Genomic DNA, 22,864 nt, shown 5'->3' with positions numbered 1-22,864 from the left:
TGATAAGCTACGCTTCAGCTCGTACACGAGTGGAATTTTCAGAGGCCTCAAACGAAAACGATTCCAACACATGTTTTACAAACGCGCCACTCCACTGAAGAGAGACGCCCCAGCAGTGACGGCACTCAGCATGTTTCTCGCCCGGTGCCAGCCGGTGCGGGCGGCGCGCCTTGTGTCACGTGGGCGCGTCTTTGGGCGGAAGTGACGTTTGCTTTTGCCGGCGGCAGCTTCCCATGGCGCGACCGGGGCCGGAGAGAGGCGCCGCGACCAACCGTGCTGCTCCTAAGCGTGGTCCGACATCGTAGGGGATCGTTTGGTTGGTTCACGCTTTGCAGGCTTTCGTTTCGAGCTGTTCGGCAGGCCGACGCGACCACCGCTGAAGGCGCTGCACTTCAGCGAAGCTCCAACACCATTCAGCCTGCACGCCGTCTTTCAAGCACAGCGCGAGGGGCCACCTCGAGCCACGCCACAGTCGCCGGCCCAGACGGCGGATTTTTTGTTCCACCTGCGCGGGCGCCTACAGGCTTATCCTTCTGAGCTCCGGAGGTGAGTTCCGTCCTATTCCTCAAAAGTCTCGACTGTTACTAGTAGAGATCGCGAGCTCTCCGCTCGTAACAGCATGCGACTTCCATTGATCGTCGGCGAAAGCGACCGCATGCCGGCTTGTCAAAAAGGGGAACGGCGCTTTTGCTTCTCCTGCGAGCTCCCTTTCACCGACTGAAAGTCCGATCGGGCGAGGCTGAGATGAGCCGAGTCTAGCCGTGCAGTGGCTGATACACATATCACAGTGGGAAGTTAGCGGCTGTATTGGTTTGCTAGTTTCGCAAAAAACGCTGGCAATCCGTGCCTGCACGTCTGTCAGGAAGCGGTCATTTATATTTTGGGCGTTCCCGTCGTTCTCTCGAAGGGTAGGGTCCTCTCTCTACAACGTTGTGGAGAATGAGAGTAGTGCGAGTCTTCCAGGGAAGGGAAAGTACAAAATGCGGGAGGTTCGCACGCTAGCCGCGCCGCGGCCGGCGGTCGGCAGCAGACGATGTTTCGCTTTTGTAAGCGATCGGCCCCAGCGTGACCACGGTCTGTTAATGCGATGCGCTGGCGTCATACGGGGGAAATGAAGCGCCTAAATCGAGCAGCCGCTTGTCGCTCACTTCGGACTTACATTTCGGCGGCTCACTGCTGGGCCGCTTAAGCGGCGGGCTCTATGCCTGTTTTGACGCATGTGTTGGTGATACGTGACGGTTTTTTTGCTGATTGATCTGCATGATATGGTAGTAAAGAACAGAAAGAGATTTGCTGCCTCGTGTTTTTGCCATCGTCGCACAGACCGCTCATGATATGATCTTTTTAAAAAAGCCCGTCACTAATTGTAATGTGGCGCGTCCGGCTGTCGCGAATTTCCTGCTTATTATCGCTAGCAGCTTGATTGATATGTGCCGTATAGTGCCGTATATTTGGATGACATCGCCGTACTGCTGTGTGCGCACGCTGGGGGCATTATTATTTATAGCTGAAACGTTTCTTTCGCTTTTTGCGTCGTTAAACTAGCGCTCGCGGAGATGATGAATAATAAAAGTGAGGAAAAAAACGAGGCAGGTGTGCTATAGCGCTCGGAAGTGGCATAAATTACGTGCTTCAGAATGTACGTGAGAAAGGGGAGAGGTTTTTTCCTTTGATGGGGCATTCTCGAGTGCGCTGAGCCGTTCGTTACTCTAGAACCACTCATCGTTATGCCTTGCAGGCTCTCGCGGGCAATGTATGTAATGTAGGTCGCCCTTGAACTGTTCTTTCGTGTACTATAGCAATTCATACATCCGATCGCTGCATCGCCGATCACACACTCACTACACCGAAAAGCCAGTGCACATATTCCGACCACTTCTTTTCACTAACTCGGAGTTCACAACGTGCTCTTTTTCGTGCAGCATGAGTTATGCTGCCGTTCCTCTGGCGTCGCCGTCAATCATTCAACACGGCGCCGAATGTTTGTTCTCGCGGCATGCTCATTATCGTCGTGACAGATGTGGAGGTATGATCCAGAGCGTATTTGGCAGCCAGCTGTTTTACAAGTCTTCTTCGGTGTATTTTAAGGTGACGGGGTCCATGCGTCTTGGTTGATATGTCAGCGCTTCCACTTTGTCGTGGACTTGATACGTGCTGTACGTGTAATCTTTAAGTTGCTTCAGTACATGTTTTAGAAGCGTTTACCAGCCTTTGTATCCAGGCCGATGACGCGTTAGCAGCTATAACTGACAGCTAACGCTTTCGCCCTGGTCGCATGAATTTGTATTGGTAGCATGAACGTATTAGTGATAGTCAGCAAGTCTGTAAGTTGTTTTTTCTCATCCGTGTGGCAAAGGCGTTCTTGTTCTTGGCATTGTGGGAAACACGCAGGATTTTTGTCGTGTCTTCGAATCAGCTTTATCGATAGCCAAAAGTAGAATCATCTTCGGACATTGTGTGCATGTTCATTTTCTTTTTATTTTTCTGTTTTGACTTTAGCCAGAACGAACCATTGCCAGCGCAGAGGTTTGATGGTATCCATGCAGTGAGCTGTGTTGTTTTTATTGTACGACTTCCGCCAGCGTAATGCCATTTGATTCAGTACCATCTGATTACAATGTGTTGCTTTCTTATCTAGGCAAGTTGATTAATAGGGCAGACGTTTTAGCTCAGTCGTGGTGTCAGCGCTTCCAGGTCGGCTTTTGCAATTGAAGGAGAAACATGCAGTTCTCACGACAGAGAAGTGTCTCCGAACTTCAGTCTCGCATATATATATATATATATATATATATATATATATATATATATATATATATATATATATATATATATATATATATATATATATATATATATATATATTCAGGTGTGGAGAGCGAAGTTCTCGAACAAGCGTTTCACAAGCCGCGAACCGCTGGACGAAGGAAGCGCGGCGCTTGCCTTGCTGGCTTGTGTCTTCCGATAGCTGTGTTGGATGGCCCAAACTTCGGCGCACTGATGGTAGGTTCAGTTCTGTCTACTTTGCATTACTGCAGCGGCCGGAAGCAACCAGATGACGTCATAGTCACCATGTTTTGACATTTCTGGCGACAGCCTCGGACGAAGAGCAACTTCCCTTCTTTTGTCCTTGTCAAAACAGTGCCAAATGTTATACTGCCGTATTGCAGGAAAAATTGCAGACCTAGACCTTGCTACAGTGACACCCCCCCCCCCCAAAAAAAAAAAGGAAGGCTAGTTCCCTTTAATGAAAATTAGTCGCGAGGTACCGGACGAGATTTTAAACAATCAAGCGATAGCCAATGCACGCTTTGGGAGACGTGCGCTGAGGCTTATGCATGTTTTTGCTTTCGGGTTCACCCATTTCATTGGTACGCGAGTTTGTCACACACACACACACACACACACACACACACACATATATATATATATATATATATATATATATATATATATATATATATATATATATATATATATATATATATATTCAAGATACCTTACAGGCCCGAAGAATGGGCATTAGGTAAGGGAAAAAAGTTTTTACACAGTATGAAGAGCAAACAATTATACAATGCTTTGTTAATAATAATACAACGAAGAGTCAAGTTTACACAAACTCTAAAATTCTGCGATAAAAAGGAAAAAAAAAGCGTACAAGAAGCAACGCAGACAAGACGTTATAATAAGAATATAATAAGATAAGAAGCCGACAAAGACACCAAGGACAGCATAAGGGAAATTACTTGTACTTGCTAATTGAATTCATGAACTTATAATTAATGGAAATGAAAATGGATGAAAAAACAACTGGTCACAGGTGGGAACGATCCCACGTCTTGGCATGTGTAGGGATCGATGCTGTTTGGACTGATATCCCTTCTGCAAGCCGTATACACACTCAACGATCGATGGACGATGCCTATGCGTCTGAAGTAAGCTTACCTTAGTTGCAAATACCGTTTGCCGTACACGATTTGTTTGAAATCTGTTGCATTTAATTGAGAAAGCCGAATCATATCGACAGAAGGGAGCAGAATTTGGTTTTAGGCCTCAATTGTTCTTGCAAAAATTTCCGAAGGTCAACAAGTTACAAAAATTAAAGCACGACCTATACTAACTCTGCACAACAAACAGAGATCGCAGTTTTGTAAACTGTATCTGTTAGAGCATCTCAAGCGGACAAATATGGGGCATGATTTGCAAATGTGGTGCAGCTTATGTGAAATTCTTATCGTTTGCGAGGGTATTGCAGAAATACTACTCACAATTTAGGGGTGTGTTTAAGAGCTGTACGTCAATTCTGTCCATTTTAGATGCCTCAATAGGTGGCAGTTTGCAGAATAGCGATATCTTTCTTTATTGACTAGTTACAGAGCTGTGGACTTGACGCTCGAGTTTCTTGAAGTTTTGCGGTTTTCAAGAATGTTCCTGGAACAGTTGAGTGCCCAAATTAATGATCTACTTCCTGCAGGGAGATTTTAACTTTTTTTTCTTCCTTTAACTACAACAGGCGCCATTAAATTCGGTCCAGTGAAAATTGAGAAAAGTGATTTTCCATGTATTTATAGATGGGATCTTCCGCGGCAAAGCTCACTCTGTGTGCACAACATGCAAGCTCGACGTGTGGTAGAGTAAGAGACAGTTGTTCTACTATGTTCTGCAGTTCAGATCGCTTCGCTGATTTGATCAGGTACATACATATGGCATTTTTGTTCAGTTGGAAACATCTGGCCCTGAAACGCATCCACAACGGATGTTAGAATTCCTGCCTGTGGGCGTTCGCTTGCCGGAAACGCCACCGACGAGTGTTGCATCACCGGTATTCTGTGCTGTGGTGGATTGTTGTGAAGTCGGCGTTCCGTGCGGCCACGAAAGTTCCATAGATGATGCCGTGCCAGGTGCCGGAAGAAAGAACGGTCCTGAGCGACGTTCGAGCGATGAGAAGAATAGATAGATAGATAAAATTTATTGACAGGAGAGACAGGTCGACCTGAGTTAGTGTTCTCTAGTCTGCTACTCTGCACTGGGGAAGAGGGAAGGGGAGTGAAAGTACTGGGATGGGTGATGATGGTAAGAGAAATGGTAAGTGCTTATGTATATTAGACAGTGGCCCTACTAGAGCCGCTCGTCTAGCTTGGTGTCCTGCAGAAACTTCAACAATGCTTTAGTTGCCTGCATTGAAGTTGCAGTGACAGGCCATGGGCCGAGGATAGCGTCCTCCGACAGCGGTTGCCTGCCAACGCTGGCTGGGGAATTTTCCAACGTCCTTCGCTTCAGCATATATGCTGGACAATCGCACAATATGTTCCAGCGTTTCAGGCGTCTGGCAGTGTTCACAATCAGGTGCTCGTAGCGACGGGTGAAAACAACGCCCAGTCGAATCCTGTGTAGCAATGACGTTTTGCTCCGCGTAACCTTCGGGAGCAAACAGAATTTACCGTCTGGGTCAATCATATGTAGGCGTCTGTGGATGTTGTCATCGTGGGCTTTATATGCCCTTGTAAGGTCCTGCATGAGTGCCTTGATCATAGAGTTGGTGTCAGGTCGCGAGTAGGCAATCCGTACTTCATCGGAGTAAGAGAATGGCGATCTTGCCTCACTGTCAGCGAGTTCATTGCCAATTACACAACAATGACTAGGCAACCATAGAAAAGTGATCACGTGGCCTCCTAACTCGGCACTGTGATGAAGTTCGGCGATTTCCAGCATGTGCAGGTAATATGGTCCTTTCTTTAAATAACCATTATAGCGCCTGTAGCGCTGATTTGGCATCGCAGAACACCGTCCATGTATGAGGGGTCTGCGTCCTCATAAAACGGACACCCTCCCGTATTGCCGCAAGTTTCGCAGCCGTAAATTTCGATTTGTGGTCTAATTGAAATCGCCTAGTAATTCCAAGTTGTGGGATAACAAATGCTGCCGTTGTGGCAAATGGTGTGACGGAACCATCGGTATATACTTGTACAGGCCCACTATGTAGTGTAAATATATGCGACAGGGTGAGCTGTTTCAAGCCAATAGAGGAAACGTGGGATTTCTTCGTAATTCCGTGTATTTGAAGCCTCACTAGTGGTCCCGGTAATGTCCTGGGAGGTGTCTCGGGGATGTTGCTGGCCTGGATCGAGAGAGAGAGAGACAAAACAAGGGTAGGAAAGGCAGGGAGGTCAACCAGAGCAGCATCCGGTTTGCTACCCTACACTGGGGGGAAAGGGGAATAGAAAGAGGAAGAAAGGGAGAGAGTAAGCGCTGAATACGTGTGGGAGGGACACCATACACAAGGACACTATAAACGGTCTGTTAAGCCCGTGCACTTCAAGTACCGCACTAGTGCACGAATCACTTTTCGAGCCAGTGACGGGTGTGACCACAGTCCGAGTATCTTTGACTCGGTGAACGGTCTCGAGTCCAGTCTGCGTAAAGTTGCCCGCAGAGAGAGGCGTTGGACATCGTAGCGAGGGCAGGTACACAATAGGTGCTCGATGGTCTCCTCGCACCCACAGGAGTCGCACATCGGGCTCTCGGCCATTCCCATACGGTAGGAGTATGTGTTCGTGAACGCCACTCCCAGCCACAAGCGACACAACAAGGTTGCTTCGCCGCGGGAAAAGCTAGATGGCAGTTGTAGCCGTAGCGTGGGGTCCAGTTTACGTAATCTGCAATTGAAGCCACTTGAAATCCAGAGGTCTTGGGACTTCTTGCGCGCAAGTAGGCGAAGTTCTCTGGCAGCGTCTGACCTCGCCAAAGGTATTGGACGCATCTTGGTATCTTCGTGGGCACACCGGGCAGCCTTGTCAGCTAGGTTGTTGCCGACGATGCCACCGTGAGCAGGAATCCACTGAAATATAATGTGGCGTCCTCTTTCCAGAGCATGGTGGTGCAGTTCCCTGATGTCAGATGTCATTTGCTCGTAAGACGGCTCCATCTTCAGAGCGCACTACATGCTAAAATCTTTGCATGTCCGAGCCTCTCTCACAGCAGTCCAGGTCCGCTTTTTTATCCCGTTTATTTCCCTCGTTCACCCGTCGAGGGAATTCACTGGCCAATCACAAACCCCGAACTGTTCACAATATCCCGTCCCGAACGTCCCACCTTTTTGTAGAACTCCTTGGTCTCCAGCGTTGCACAATACGAGGCAACCACGTGGCAAACTGTGAACCTGCTGTCGACGCTGTTTCCACGGGAGTCCTCGACAATGGCCCCTTTAATCAATTAGTGACGTCTTCGTGACGATTAATCTGTCAGGTTCGGGAGACTGGCCTTCGCGGTAGTCGGAGGGCGGTGTTGTCGCCGTGAAGTGAGCTGTCATTGTTTACACGTCACCGTCGGCGCAAGGTCCAGTCGTAGTCCGGCTGGGGACTGTGGGCGGTCGAAAAAAACCGATGGTTCGGAACATAATTGCTTGTCCGTAAGCATCAGGTAATGCTGATTTAGTCGCCTTGAGTAAACGACGAAGCGTTAATAGCACTCCACAGCCGCACGTCTGCCGGTGAAGCATCCTTTGTTCCGAGGGATCACCAGACACAACAGGATAAGCGCAATCTGAACGAGGTCACGTGATTCAGATGCTATAAGTAAAAAAAAAAAAATGCAAAGGCACTTTGGTTTTGCAACGGGCGATGACAGCACGACGTAGTGCGTGGTGGTGGATTTGCTGACTGCAAGCCTGTTCGCACGCTCTATATCACGACTAAAGCTTTGGAGGCGATGGCAGCAGCGAAAAATTTATATTCTGATGTGGTGCTTTTGTGCTGCCTGAGATTTAAGCGTGCATCGGCCAAACCGTGCATTCTACTACTCTATTTCAGGCTACATGTCTGGAATGCAAAATATTTTTTTTTCTTAGGAACTCGCGGTCAGTACCCTTTTGCTCGCCGGTGTATACGTACATTGCACTATGATCACAAGAATAATTACTTCACAGTTTCGATAGTGTACGAATGTGTAATGGTCACATCGAATATTCCTTTCACCTAAACACGTATTCGTTCACTGTTACAAGGGGTCGCCTTTGCTGTCACCACAATGGTTGTGTCACTGCGGCACGGCCTTCGTTCGGCTATTCTTCGAGGAGGTTAAACCCGATTGGGCCCGATCAATTGATTGGCAAATTTTGCCTATCTGTCCGCGAATGCAAGTTTTGTTGACTATGTAGCGTTGGGAGATGTGCTTCAGTGTCTGCGTCGCGACTGTCGTTTGTTTGACACTGGACCATATGTCTCGTTTATGCTAAGGCAGTTGTCAGCTTCCGCGTTTAAAGCACGCACGAAGCGTGGAGGTTGATAAGGGTTTAGAGGGGCACACTGCAGGGTCAGAGAGAACATGGTATTGAGAGTAGGGATCGAGGTTTACCAGAGAACGCCTTGTTGCTACTACTGCTGAGTCGGTCGGTATCTTGAGGATATATATATGCAACAAATATATCCTCAAGATACCGACCGACCCGGCAGTAGCCAGAAGCGACGTCAAACCCGGGCGTGCAGGCGAAAATAGCCTTGCTTTAAAATATGGGCGCAAATATGATTGAAATATGACTTCTTGGGCAAAAAGCTCGCTTACTATCAGTTCATCTGTGAAGTGTGATAAGCGAATGCAGGAATTAACAAGCACGGACGCATTCCGAATTTAGGTCGGAAACAGACGTAACTGGTCTGTACGTCATTTCACATATGAAGAGTAGTTAACGTAAACACAGCCAGATACGCTCGGAAACAAGTCAACCAAACGACCCAAATGGGCGTAAAAATCAGTGCGAGCTGGCGATTCGGGGGTGGAATTCACTAAGTGAATTTACGAACAAATTTTGGCGTATGAAATATATTACGAAAAAAGCGCATTCACAAAGCTAGAACTGTTCGTAGGATCAGCACGCTTGCGATGCCCGCCGCTGCAAAGACGCGCTGTAGCCGAAAAAAGGCGTGTATGTTATGGTGGCGCAGGTGCGAACTTGAATACTTACGCCAGTGGTAAGGCGTAAGTCTATTCACAAAACTTAAAAGCCATCGCAGCTGCCGACGTAAAAAGAAATTTCTGCAATAGGAGGGTAACAGTCTTACGAACCTAATTTTATGTCTGTCTGCGGCCACTCGAGCTGAGGGTAAGCGTTGGAACGTGCTGTAGCGGCGGTTTGCCCAGAGGCCACGACTCATAGCCGAGGATGGCGCGTGCTTATATCGTTGTGGCGCACTATGATTTGTCATCTCAAACTGCATTGAGCAGTTTAGTGCGTACCGTATTTTCGCGATTCTAAGCACCCCCCTCTATTTTCGCGATAAAATTGGGAAGAAAGTTTGCATGCGAATCTAGCACCCCCCTTTTTGTTAGGAAGCGCGCGTAGCCAAGGCCGCCAAGCGCGCTTGCTCACTCTTGTCATCGAGCCGGAGCCGTCGGAGTCCCGAGGTGGCATGGCATCCGCGGCGAGAGTAAGCCGTACAGCCGGACTGTACGGATGTATGGCGAAAGCTACAGAAAGCGTCCCCATCAGCCATCGCAAAGTGGATTTCGGACGTTTGGAAGCGGGTCCAAGTGGACGTTGTGGTCAAATCATTTAGGAACTGCTCGATCACAAACCACTTCGACGAAACGGAAGACGACCTGCTGTGGGATACCGAGAGCGGCGTTTCAAGCGGTGCGACGAACTCGAGTGGCAGTGATGGTAACTGAGCATCCGACACAAGCGGTGGGTTCACTGTGTGCACCGATTTTTCTTTTGAATGTTTGCAAAATAAAATGTTATTTCTCGCACCCGTCTCGTCGTGATGTCGCAGCGAAAAGAGGGAGGGGGGGGGGGGGGGTCATTCTAGATTTTTCGAATCTAAGCACCTCCCCTCACTTTGGGCATCACGATCGTGAAAAAAAGGGCTGCTTAGAATCGAGTAAATACGGTAATAGGGTATGCGTTGCTGTGGAAAGCAATAACATTAATGCTGTGCTGCGAACTTCTGGTCAATGTCTGATAGGCTGCGTTTCTTTATGCGCGCAATAGCCTGAATTTTCAGACTCGTCATGAGTCTTTTGGGTGTTAGCAAATAGAAGTGCAGTGACAACCGTCCCTGACAACCGTCAAGTTTGTCATTGATGTGTTTTGAGCACTTCAATCGTTCTTTTCTCCGTTTCTCTTTTTTTCTAGTTTGAGCATTATCTCGCTCACAGGGCTGCGGATGACTACTTTTCCCAACGCTTTTGACGCTATAATTCTCCATGCGAAATGAAACAACGAAAAGACGCTTAAACGTTTCTAATTATCAAAACTTCTTGCTGTTGCACAATTCGATGTCGTCTTCCGTGCTGTTAGCCTCAGCGTTCTATAACATAGCTCATAGCTTTAATTAAGCATCAAGTCGAGGCGACGTAGTGTCGCTACTCACGGTTTTGTTCATTCTTTGGCCTACGATGTCAGCAAACGTATGCGTATGACGGACGGCAATACTGCATGTGATATGAAGCGGGACGTCAATACCATGACATTACAAAAATAAAACAAAGCTATGGGGGCACCTAAGCAATTCATATGATGTCTAAATGCGAGAGCATTACTTGTCGCTGAGTTTAATGTCGTGGCAAAATGTTGCCGAGTTTAGCACTTCTAGTTATGGTTCCGAGTGTAATGTTGCTACTTATGAGGTCGCAACAAGCAAGACGACAAACCGGCCATATTGCGGTCTCTCGACTGAGTTTTATTTGCGGCGTTCTCACTAAAGTAGTGTTTCACGTGCATTCCGTTGGTTGTTCTTTCTCGATGACACCACTTTTCAGCACGTAGACACCACTTTGCCGAGCGATGACAGTACTTTTCCGAGCGTCACCGAGTCTAGTGCCGTGTTGGCACTAGATTTCTTCATCGGGTTCGTAGCGAACTCAACCTCATATTATAAGGGGGTGTCGTAGTCGTCGTCCGACGAGTACCTCAAGCGCACACTGCATCTTATTCGTCGGCCATGGGCCCCGGCGTCTGTGGGCTCCCGACAACGCGAAAGGCAGAGCGAGCGGCTGCAGCTCGCCGTGCTCGCTTCGCAGCCGCTCGCTCTGTCATCTAGTGGATCGCCCACCAGGCAGAGCCCAGCCACGTGCACAGTCTCAAACATATTCATCACTGTCGCCCGTAGCAACGGTTGCACAATGCAACGGTGGTGGAGTGGTTAGCGCGCTCGGCTACGGAGCGGTAGCAGTGGGAATGGGGCAGAAGATCGAATTCTCACCGTGCCTACTTCTTTCTTTAATTAGATCAAGATGACGTAATTGGTGTGCCGTTTTTCTGCCTCGGCTTTCTGATGACGGCGGGGTCGCACAATGAACAGGTAATGCTCTCGCATTAACGTACCCCTCACCAGGTCCGGCCATTTTGAGCTGACAAGCGCCGTGCATACAATGCGCACCAACGATAGTGGCTGCTGAGTATTACATTGCTACGCGCCGCGGAAACAGCTGAAATTTCAAACCGAACGCCGTTTGCTCTTCTCGCGGGCGCCGCGCTCCAAGCCGGGAGGGATGACGCATGCGTGCCAGTGCGCCTGCGTACGTGTGTCTTTGCTATGACGTCGCTCGTATGTGACTCGTGACATCGAGAATTATTCCAGGCCAACATCTGTTATTTGTGTAATCTGTTGCATCGATACACGAACTGAGGTTTAGAGATATAATAAAACACAAACCGAATGTCTGGGTGTATTTGTTTTACTTCGCACCGCAGCAAGAGAGATGTACGATCACCGTGAAATGAAACGTGAACAGCCGAGCGCGTGGCTGAAGCATAACCGAGGGTATACAGTGCGCGCTGTCCAGTCATCACCATTGACAGGCACGCACATCCTGTTTGCGTGACCGCTGTTAGGGATGGCCTGCCGAGGTGGCAACATGCAAGTCTTCGCAGCCAGCTGCAGCTGGGAGCGTGGCGAGCTTCCCCGAAGATACCATGGAAGCCTTCAACACCTGTCGCGGTGACTCGTTTCGCAGGGGCCGCGAGGTGCCGCGTCAACAACCCCTCGGTGCCGCATGACTAAACGCGATCAGCTATTGTTAGTGAAATCGCCAACGCCTTCGCGGTTCGACTGAAGCAAGGGGATTTCCTGGAAGGAGATGCCTTGCGGTGCCTTTTCACGGGCCTTTGAAGACGCCAGACAATGGGCAGCGGTGGAGGCCACTGTGCGAGGTCCGCCCTGGAATTTAGAGGCGCCGGCTGGGGTCGGGCGTGACCACCTGGCTACGGGGGCGCAGGACAATGGACAACACGACGGCCGCGTTGCGAAGGTCATTTCCGATGCAGTGAAAGTGCGTACGTGTGTGTGTAAACGTGTCTGTGTCCCGCAGAGAGGCGGCTTGTTTACGATGAGGTCGAACGTTTTGCCTCACCTAGGGATCTAGAGAACACGAAGTGGATGTAACCAGCTGTTGTCGGCGGCTAGAGTGTGCTCCTCGTCGTGTTCTGTGTTCGTCAATGTACTCGTGAGCTGTGTGCTCGTTTGCTGTATGCTTCGTCTTGCGGGCTCTTATTTGGGAGTCACGCTAGACTGTGTAAATGTATCACTTGTTTAAAATGTATATACTGAAAATAAACCCTGCTCGCCGAGTCCTGTCGCCCCAAGTTCCTCCGATCGTCCTCCAAGCCCGACTCCAAATCTGACACCGCACAGCGCGATGCCCCTATAGGGAGATATTTTCGCTTCTCTTCTGGTTCTTACATTCCAAAGGGAGAAAATAAAGATAATAGAGAACAGAAGCTAAAATTTGCAGTTTACGGCGAGTGTTGTCGCACAATTCGCCGGAACCACAAGTGCTATCGGCGCGAACAGCGGTGCGCGGGGTGCAGTTTGTATCGTCATCATCATAGATTCGCTCATGTGGTTTGCCGTTTGTGCGCCGCATTCAATCTTTCAATTGGCAAACTTGCGCAGCGCGGTATCGCTGGCAGCCGCAACGATGGCCGGCGGGGGCATGCCGTGCGCTTGTGGCCGTTTGTTTTACTCCCAAAGAGCGCCGTGCGGCCAAATGAGATGTGCGCGTTTGTCAGTGGTGATGACTGGACGGCGCGCACTATACCCTCACTTAAGCTTAGGCCACGCCATAGAGTTTCCAAATAAATACCCTAGAGGGAAATGCGGCGCTAGTGTCTACGGGGGCTTTCATGAGCGTTGCCTTAACGTACATGGGAATTATGGGAAGTACAGGCTTCGGATTGACTTCGATCTTTAGACTAGTGGCATCTGCTTGTGGCGCAGTAAACGAAGCTATACTCAAATGTTATCGCGTAAAATTAATTTTGTTTCTGAAGTATTTTATACAATGTACAACAAATTACATAAACATTGTCTGACTGAGATTGAAGCACGGTTTACTATGGTTTATCAACAGGGCACACCAGGGTATGCATTCTTGTGCGATTCTGTTCCCGATTTAATGCCAGAGAATATTTTTTGTTTATTTTTACAACAGCAATAACAACCGTGCATGTACTTATACAAAAATACTCATCAAGTATTTATGGAAATAAATATGTTGTATTGTGAGAAAGTGTTGCTCCCTTGAGATGAATTCCAGAAGAGTCGTGTCTGCTACGATGCCTGCTCGCTGCAAACGCGAGACTTCCCGCAGATGACAGGCACTTACGAACTCTTTCGCTCTTTCGAAAGGCTGCGTCGGCTGTCACGATTGCTGAATGTCTCCGAGTACTTTTAAGCGCATCTGCTGCAGTGCTAGCTAGGACGCTTGTCGCCTCCGACGAGTATGTTCCATTATATTTTATATTGACGTACCGCTACCGAAGCGTTATGGCGTGGCTTTGCACTTACCCATTTTGCGACACTAGACTACAGCCAGGAAGCGGCAACCTTTCCTACTACAAGTAAGTTCGTGTTCTCAAAGTCCTAAAACATTCATTTCAATGAGCACATAAACGAGCAATGCATAATGAAGCCCTCAATAAAATTTGATTGTCAAGCCACTAGAAGTACAACTGTCTGTCTTGTATCAGTAGTACCTTAATTTTCCTATACTGAAGTTTCATAAAGCACGTAACGCTAGCGCCAACATAACACACTTAACAAACCAAGGTCCAAACGGTCAAATCATGTTCTTTCAACGTTTACGATGCCGTCGCTTTCTCGTCAGGGCTTCGACACTACACCCCGACACAAACATCGTCCCAGCCGCTGGCCCAGCGCGCTATCGCCACTTCGAGCAACAGAACAAAGGCAGATAGCTTTGCGTTGCACTGTTCTTGGAGCGAAACCAAAACTGCCAAAAAATACTTGTAGACTAGTTCTCCAGTCAACAGAATACCAATGCGTAGCCTGTACTTCCCATCATTCCCATGATGGCTGAACGATCGCAGCGCCAGATTTGCCTCTAGTTATACTAATATGAAACTCTATGGGCCACGCCCTCCGCTGTTCACGTTTCATTTGACCTTGATAGTACTTCCGTTTCGTCTGCTTCTTCCCACATCATGCAGTCGCGCGCGCTGACACCGAAACTATGCCATTTTCTACCGTGTTCCAGCGCGCGATCGTGCTCTGTGATCTGCTTGTGTCTGCCTCAGCGTTCGCGTAAGACTGACATACTGCTAGTCAGGCGTTCTCGTGCACAGCGCGCACAATCGTGCGCTGCGCGAAACGAGGCAAACACAACAGCTCGCGCGCGATACCATCAGCGAAAGTGCACCGCGCAGCAAAAGCGAGGGGGAAAAAATGAAGGCGGGGCCCGTGACGTGTGCGTCACGCGATCCTCGAGGTCCGGCATGGGAGAACGCAGGGAAGGAGTTCCGCTTGCGGAGCCTAGGCGGTGCAAGTGGAGAGAGTCTCTCTCTTGGCAGGGGCGCTCGCCTCCTGAAATCCTGGGTTCGCGGCTGGGCCTGTTCGATTTTCGGAGTCCTGGCAGACCGCTGGCAGCCAGATGGCAGCCAGCTAGTTCCGGTCCTGATAGGAAGTCACGTGGGCTGGGATCCCAAGACAACCCGAACCTGCCCGAAGTTTGCAAAATCGAACGCCGGGACAGCTGGCCAAATGTAAACATGCTACGAGCATGGCAGCACCCGGCAAGGCCGGCGCGCGCTCGGCGTAGTCGGCCCATTTATGCGTTGCCAGTTTGAGAATATGTAGTTGCATTCAGGGATACGATCACTTTCGTACGATTTCGCGCGACTCGGCGCAGGACGCGCACTGGGCGAAACTCACCTTGCGCAGCGTAATAGATGGCCCCCGACGCGTCCGATGACAAGACGCGAAATCGCGCGTAAGTGATTGTATACTCGAAAGCGATAGCTCGAGGATCCCTGCTCGCAGCGATCACGTCGCCCACCGGCGACATTGATGAGCTAGCGTTGTGTCATCACTTCACAAGACATGAAAAAAACAGGATATCGGGTACGTCTCATACGCATAAAATTTCGTGCCGACCTGCGATCACGTCGCCCACCGGCGACATTGATGAGTAGGCGTTGTGTCATCACTTCACAAGACATGAAAAAGCAGGATATCGGGTACGTCTCATACGCATAAAATTTCGTGCCGACCTGCTTGGGCTTCGATTTCAGAAAGTTTGTTGTGGCTGATGGTGCTTCTCATTTGGACCCTAAGGAGCTGGGGACGTGGCTGGCGCATGAAAATGCACGCCGCCTGTGACGAGGGAAACGTTTCACACGAAAAACAACATTGGTCGCGATCATGAGAGCAATGCGCCAATGTACGTGTGTCTAATGTAGGTGTGCCTATTACTCAATCATTGCATTCTTAGATCAACGGCCTGCAGTTCGAACACATATCGGTTTCGAGCTGCCACCCAGCATACGACGGAGAGACGGACGCGAACACGGGCTAGCTGCAACGCCTTCGCTAACTGCAGAAAAAGGAGATATCTCCGCGTACATACGCGATATATGTGAAAAGGAACACCACCAGAGAAAGACGAGCCGAAAATGTACCGCAATATGTGTGAATGAGCGTCTACAACTTGCGTGGAACACAATGCAGATAACATGCACGCATGAGAGCGCGGCGCGCTGATCGCCGCGAAGGAGCCTTGGGGACAGACACACATACACACGGAAAAGCTTCAAACGGTTCACCACTGCTCGTATCACACCGCTTCGCAATGCGGAACAGTGCGTTAGCAACTAAAAAGATAACGCTAGAAGTAAGGAAATCCGAAGATGACCGTAGACAGTTGGCTGAGCGAGGTAAATTTAGGTCCTCAAGCGCCCGCGTTGCAATCCGTGAAGTCTGCGCAGATGGCCTGCTAGCCAGAGAACTTCCAGAGAGCAGCCAGACCAAAATCGTCCTGGCAGGTTCTGGCAGCCCGCGGGTAGCGAGAACCGTCCAGCAAAACGAACGCCCGGCGGGAGTGCGTCACGCGGTGGGCGGAGCAACCCGAGAAAAACGAAGACGCTCTGGCTGGCTCTGGCAGCCCGCAGGTAGCCAGAAGTGGAAAATCGAAGAAGCCCACTGAACTATTTCTATCTCGACTATTAAAAAACCAGATTGACAAATTCTTGCGGCTGAACGCTCCTTAGAGGGCACGTAACAACTTACAGCGTATAACCAAAATTTGCTATGGGGCCTGGTGAGAGGGCCCTTGAAAAGAAATGGTGTATAAAATCACGTACCGCCATTGACGTACCACAGGGTTCTTAAGCGAAAGCAGTGCGCGTTTCGTTGTCGGTAGGCGCTCGAGAACGTCGTCGACCAGCACCTTAGAGGGCACCGGCTGCCGAGGGAGCTGATATTGAGCCTATGCGCGGCATTAGAACCTCACCTGCAACCGACCGTGTGCAGCGCGATCACATACCATACCGATGAACGTATGGGTGCTGGGCCCCTTGCCTTACGCCCATGTTAACCATATATTATGCAGTTTCTTTTTCCATTTGCGTAATTAGTATCGAAATAATTACATTTAGTCGCTTTGTAATATGTGGTGGCGGGGATGTTACTACAGGCGGGGTCAGCCTGGCAGACCTGGCCGGCAATTGCTCCGCCTGAGCGTCTCCTTCTGCGCCAGATATGTGACTATGTGTCCATCAGTCCTATCTTTTGCAGAAATGTGAGAAGAACGCGTAACACTCCCACTGCAATCCTTCTGACGGCGGTGCGGGGAACCGGCGAGCGTGGTTGCGCTCGTCGGCGCCGTAGCAGACGCCCGGAAAAGGAAGCTGTCGAATAAGGGTGTGCAGTGGTTTGCCGTAATAATATAGCCTCCACTACATGTGCACGATGTGCCATCATGCTATCAGTTGTCCGCACTTCCTTCATTTCTTGTCGTTTAATCCGATAGTTGCTTCCTCCTGGCTCTCGTACGACGCCGTTAAGTTTAATGCGCTGCCACTTCGTTTGCACCCTTACTTCACAGTAAGAACGTTTTGGCTAAGAAATTGCGTACGAACAGCGCAACTTAGTGAATTCCGCCCCAGGTTCATACCGCCATGCAAACGAGGTCGCTGTTCGCGTCTACCTTGATATGAAAGATTAAAAAAAAATTTCTATTCGGACATTGTGCCTGCAGCACGGCGTTCAAATCGTCTCCTCGGATAAATGTCACTGCATGAAGTCTTGACATCTCCTTCGAGCTTGGAGGCGGAGCAATTACCAGCCAGGCCATCCAGGCCATCCCTGCCTGTAGCAACATCGCCACCACCTAGGACCACACGTACAACCTTCGATGCAATACTTTCATGTGACCCGATTCAAGTATATATTCCACAAAGCAAGCATTCGAATGAAGGAAAAAGTATGCACGCGCCGGTATCGGGCGATATTTAAAGCGCTCTCGCAGCAATCGTTGAAAAGACCGATTTCTAGGCTTTAACGTCCCGAACTAGAACTTGGACGATTAGCGACACCACACAAGACTCCCAACTGGCTCTATCTTATTTCAGTGCAAACAGATTCTTTACATTTCCCAAATGCCTACTTGTCACACTGCCGCGCTGAACTAACTGTGACGTCAACGGATTTCTTAGCACACGTTGGGGTCGGAATACTTTGGAACTGGTACTTGTATCAGGATTTCGGCTACATGAACTTCATTCCGCCTGGCTTCAATACCGATGTTGCGTCATGTGGCCTGTTGTGAAATATATTAAACAAGTTGGTCAGTAAAACGTTGTTAATTACCTAACAGAAAAGTGTGTTTTAGCGTAATTTACCGTCTCTTCAAGCAACCTACCTGGACATGGAATCGGTGCCGTCACAGAGGCATTCTTTTTTTTAATGCTTTTGAATTTAGAAGAAAAATGCGCGGCAGTTGGCCTACCATATGCGTGTGCATGCTCACGAAGTTCCGCAAAGGGCGTTTCACGACCTCTTCAACAGCTGCTTGAAGTGTTATTACGTAACCTATACCGTGTTTATTATTTATTTATTATTTTCTTTAGCTGCACCAAATTTTTAAAGCTGCCTGTGACAGATAACACAATTCTAAGCCTTGAGCTAAATTACTCGATGAGGCGGCCATTACTTTTAAGACAAATCAAAATTTTTAATGAACAATTAACCTAACTACACTAATTCATTTTTGAATTATTTTGCAGCACAGATTTGAATGTGCGAGTTGTAGCCGGGCAGTTCGCAAGTCATATCCACTTGGAACGAATTATCAGGGCTATATACCAGTTTCGAGATATTAATTTTCGAAGTGTCCGACGAAATGCATTGTCGTTCCAGTTACTTTTGTGCTTCAATGCACAAAACAGCGTTTTCTTAAAAAAAAAAAAAAATAAGTGGAACAACAGTTCATTTTTACCTCAAGTTTGACGGCACATATATAAACACCGGTGCCATTCTCAGAATTCGTTCCAAGTCGATATGCCTTGCAAACTCACTAGCTACAATTCGTATATTGATATATGTTCCGTAAATAATTAGTTAAAGTATAATTATTGTAATTATTTTATTTATTCAACTGAGCATTTTCATTTCTAGTTGAAATAATGGCCGCCTCATCGAGTAATTTAGCTCAGGGGTTAGAAGTGGGCAATTTTCTGGCACATATACTAGTGAGCTGTTTTAAATAGGCGGCCAAATGACTTTCATATACTAGAGAATTTGACCTTATGAATTGGACGTGAGGCATTGCGAGCAGCGTTGGCGTGTAGACCATTTCAGGACCTTGGGGTATATGCCTTGCGAAGTTGAAGTGCGTGGCACAATGAAAAAAAAAAAAAGAAAAGACGGACAAAAAACATTTAAAGGAGAGCCCCTCCACCAGGGCAGCTGCCTGCCTCTTATATACATTCACCCAGTCTGGCTGCATAATCGGAGGGTATACTCAACCCGACAGATTGTCTTGTAAAGAAGCGACATTTGTCGTCAGCTTCTGCGAGGGACATAAGCTTGTCTTTCTGCGCGCATGTGTGTGTTCTCGCATTTGCAGGGGACAAGAAAAGGTCGTGTGGCGGCACAGCAGCTGCATGCAAAGGCGTGCATGCTTCTGCATGACCAGTTTAGTCATATCGTAAGAAGCCAAGAAACAAAGACACCAAGGGGCAAATTACTTGTATTTGCTGATAGAATTAAAGAAATGATAAATTAGTAGAAATAAAGGTGGATGAAAAAACAACTGGCCGCAGGTGGGGCACGAACCCACGTCTTTGCATTACGCGAGCGATGCTCATACCAGTAGAGCTACCGCGGCGCCGTTTTCTCATCAAGTTTCGGAGGTATTTAAGTTTATCTGCGAGCACTAAATCTGGGAAAACGTTGTTTGACAAGTCCTGGTGCTTCTATGAAAAGATTATGTGATATGTACCCTGTATGTTGTAAGCTAGACCCTTTCAAGATCCAAGGAGTAGCTGGCGCCTTAAATTGTGGGTCAACATCTCCTTATATCATATCAATAAAGAAACAACTTGGGAATCTTAGCCAGTGCCACCACACACACACACACACACACACACACACACACACACACACATATATATATATATATATATATATATATATGAAAGTTATATATATATATATATGAAATAGAGGACTCGTAGCTCTGCAATCCGATGCTCTAACAATTAGGCCACTGGCGCATGCATCAACCTCCACAAGAATTTACCGCGTGCAAGCCAGCGCGTTAGACGCTTGGCGCGTTTTTTTTTTTTTTTTTGCGATAACAAATATTTGAACACTACGCGTGATTTTTCACCGTCGTCAGTAATTGTAGATTTCTTTAGTTTTAACACGTTCTTTGAAGAACATTACATACACTTATTTTACGGTTTCCCCCTGCGTCTGAATTTGAACAAGCAGGCGGCGAAATGTGTCCATCCGTGTTCGTGCTGCAGTCGCAGAGACTGTCGCGCAAAAGAAAAGAAGCTGTATTCTAAATCTCATCGCAGGCAGATTTGCTTGCTGGAGCCAATTGTAACGGAGCCTCTGCAGACCATACGGGCTTGTGCCACCGTTTGCACCACACATTAGTAGCCGCAGCAAGGTGGCTAGAACCTGCCTGCGGGGTGTTTCTGTAGCGAAGCACGGCGTCGCTCACATCACGCAAACATGCCCCCTCCCCCGCCGCCGCCGACTTTTGTCAGGAAGGCGGCCGAGGAGCTCCGGCGAAGCGCCATTCGCACAGAGGCAAGGCGGGCCCGCATGGGCGCTCCGTTGGTCCAGATGCAGAAACAGTGCGCTGCTGCGTGTACGGCGCGCGCTGCAGCTCAACGCCGGAGGAGCCCACACGTGACGCTGCGAGAACAGGAGGCCTTCCGACGACCTCGACAAAACCCTGCACTTCAAGAGCGCGAAGCGGACGCACGCATAGTGCCCGCCGTTAGCACGGCGCAGTATCAGAACGTCAAGTCGGACACAGAGCGACAGCGCCGACAAGGCCTGCTGTTCCCCAACCGATGCTGCTCGCGGCCTCTCTGTTCATGTGTCTGCACACGCCGCACCACGCGTGTTTACATTAGCTTAGCTTTTGTCTACTGCAGTTTTTGTGGCCGCTACAACTACGAGCCTTACACTTCGTGCAGTATTCGCACGTGTTGCTGTCGCACCCATTGCTGCGCCGTGATGGCGAAACTGTGATTTTTTTTTTCAAATAAGTAAATCAATAAAATTTGTCCAGTGGCCGGGTTTGAACGGAGAACCTCTAGCGCAGAAGCCCGATACTGTAACCATTACGCCATTGGCGCTTTTCCCCCACAACGGCGTGCCTCATAAACACAGCGGAGTTTTGACACGTAAACACCAGGGAATCATTTATTTATTTAGAAATATTAACACGTCATCATGCATCGTAAATTTGGGCCGAGTCCGAAAATAGTGCAATATAATAATATAAGCCAATCCCGAAGATAGTGCAGCAGAAGATTGTGGGCCCTATGCGAAGATAGTGAAGGCGAAAAATTTTCGAGTCCGACGCTCCTCCTATGCTCCCCTCACAGGAGGAGTGACGCGATTGAGTGCGGTGCGCAGCCTAGCAGTACATCTGGTATGCTGTTTTCACTTGTAGTTGCATGCCAGGTAGATAAGTGCAGGCTAAGCTCTCCGGCTCTCATTAAGCAATCTCGGCACTCACTCACTCACTCACTCACTCACTCACTCACTCACTCACTCACTCACTCACTCACTCACTCACTCACTCACTCACTCACTCACTCACTCACTCACTCACTCACTCACTCACTCACTCACTCACTCACTCACTCACTCACTCACTCACTCACTCACTCACTCACTCACTCACTCACTCACTCACTCACTCACTCACTCACTCACTCACTCACTCACTCACTCACTCACTCACTCACTCACTCACTCACTCACTCACTCACTCACTCACTCACTCACTCACTCACTCACTCACTCACTCACTCACTCACTCACTCACTCACTCACTCACTCACTCACTCACTCACTCACTCACTCACTCACTCACTCACTCACTCACTCACTCACTCACTCACTCACTCACTCACTCACTCACTCACTCACTCACTCACTCACTCACTCACTCACTCACTCACTCACTCACTCACTCACTCACTCACTCACTCACTCACTCACTCACTCACTCACTCACTCACTCACTCACTCACTCACTCACTCACTCACTCACTCACTCACTCACTCACTCACTCACTCACTCACTCACTCACTCACTCACTCACTCACTCACTCACTCACTCACTCACTCACTCACTCACTCACTCACTCACTCACTCACTCACTCACTCACTCACTCACTCACTCACTCACTCACTCACTCACTCACTCACTCACTCACTCACTCACTCACTCACTCACTCACTCACTCACTCACTCACTCACTCACTCACTCACTCACTCACTCACTCACTCACTCACTCACTCACTCACTCACTCACTCACTCACTCACTCACTCACTCACTCACTCACTCACTCACTCACTCACTCACTCACTCACTCACTCACTCACTCACTCACTCACTCACTCACTCACTCACTCACTCACTCACTCACTCACTCACTCACTCACTCACTCACTCACTCACTCACTCACTCACTCACTCACTCACTCACTCACTCACTCACTCACTCACTCACTCACTCACTCACTCACTCACTCACTCACTCACTCACTCACTCACTCACTCACTCACTCACTCACTCACTCACTCACTCACTCACTCACTCACTCACTCACTCACTCACTCACTCACTCACTCACTCACTCACTCACTCACTCACTCACTCACTCACTCACTCACTCACTCACTCACTCACTCACTCACTCACTCACTCACTCACTCACTCACTCACTCACTCACTCACTCACTCACTCGTGTGACAGAAAAGAACATGAACAGGAAGTACCGAGACTTCCAGCGCGCGAATGCCAGGGCCACACGCCAACCAGCCCACGTCGACGGATTTGTTCGGTGCTGCCGAAGCATGTGCACCGAAT

The 22,864-nt window shown here is 48.7% G+C and overlaps 1 protein-coding gene across 2 annotated transcripts in view; it reads left to right on the top strand.

Moving 5' to 3' along the window:
* Positions 1-202: 202 nt before the first annotated feature.
* The window catches only part of Baldspot (elongation of very long chain fatty acids protein baldspot), a 221,603-nt gene continuing 198,941 nt past the window's right edge, over positions 203-22,864 (top strand). Inside the window, exon 1 of one of the 2 annotated variants that reach the window (XM_050195808.3) lies at positions 203-546. The gene's annotated coding sequence lies outside the window, so the exon portion shown is untranslated. The remainder of the gene's footprint in view (positions 547-22,864) is intronic. The other variant, XM_050195807.3, reaches the window with a different exon arrangement.

Source organism: Dermacentor andersoni, chromosome 1 (assembly GCF_023375885.2).
Source record: "Dermacentor andersoni chromosome 1, qqDerAnde1_hic_scaffold, whole genome shotgun sequence".
In the NCBI taxonomy this organism is placed as follows: Eukaryota; Metazoa; Arthropoda; class Arachnida; order Ixodida; family Ixodidae; genus Dermacentor; species Dermacentor andersoni.
This window is presented reverse-complemented; position numbering and strand designations above follow the sequence as displayed.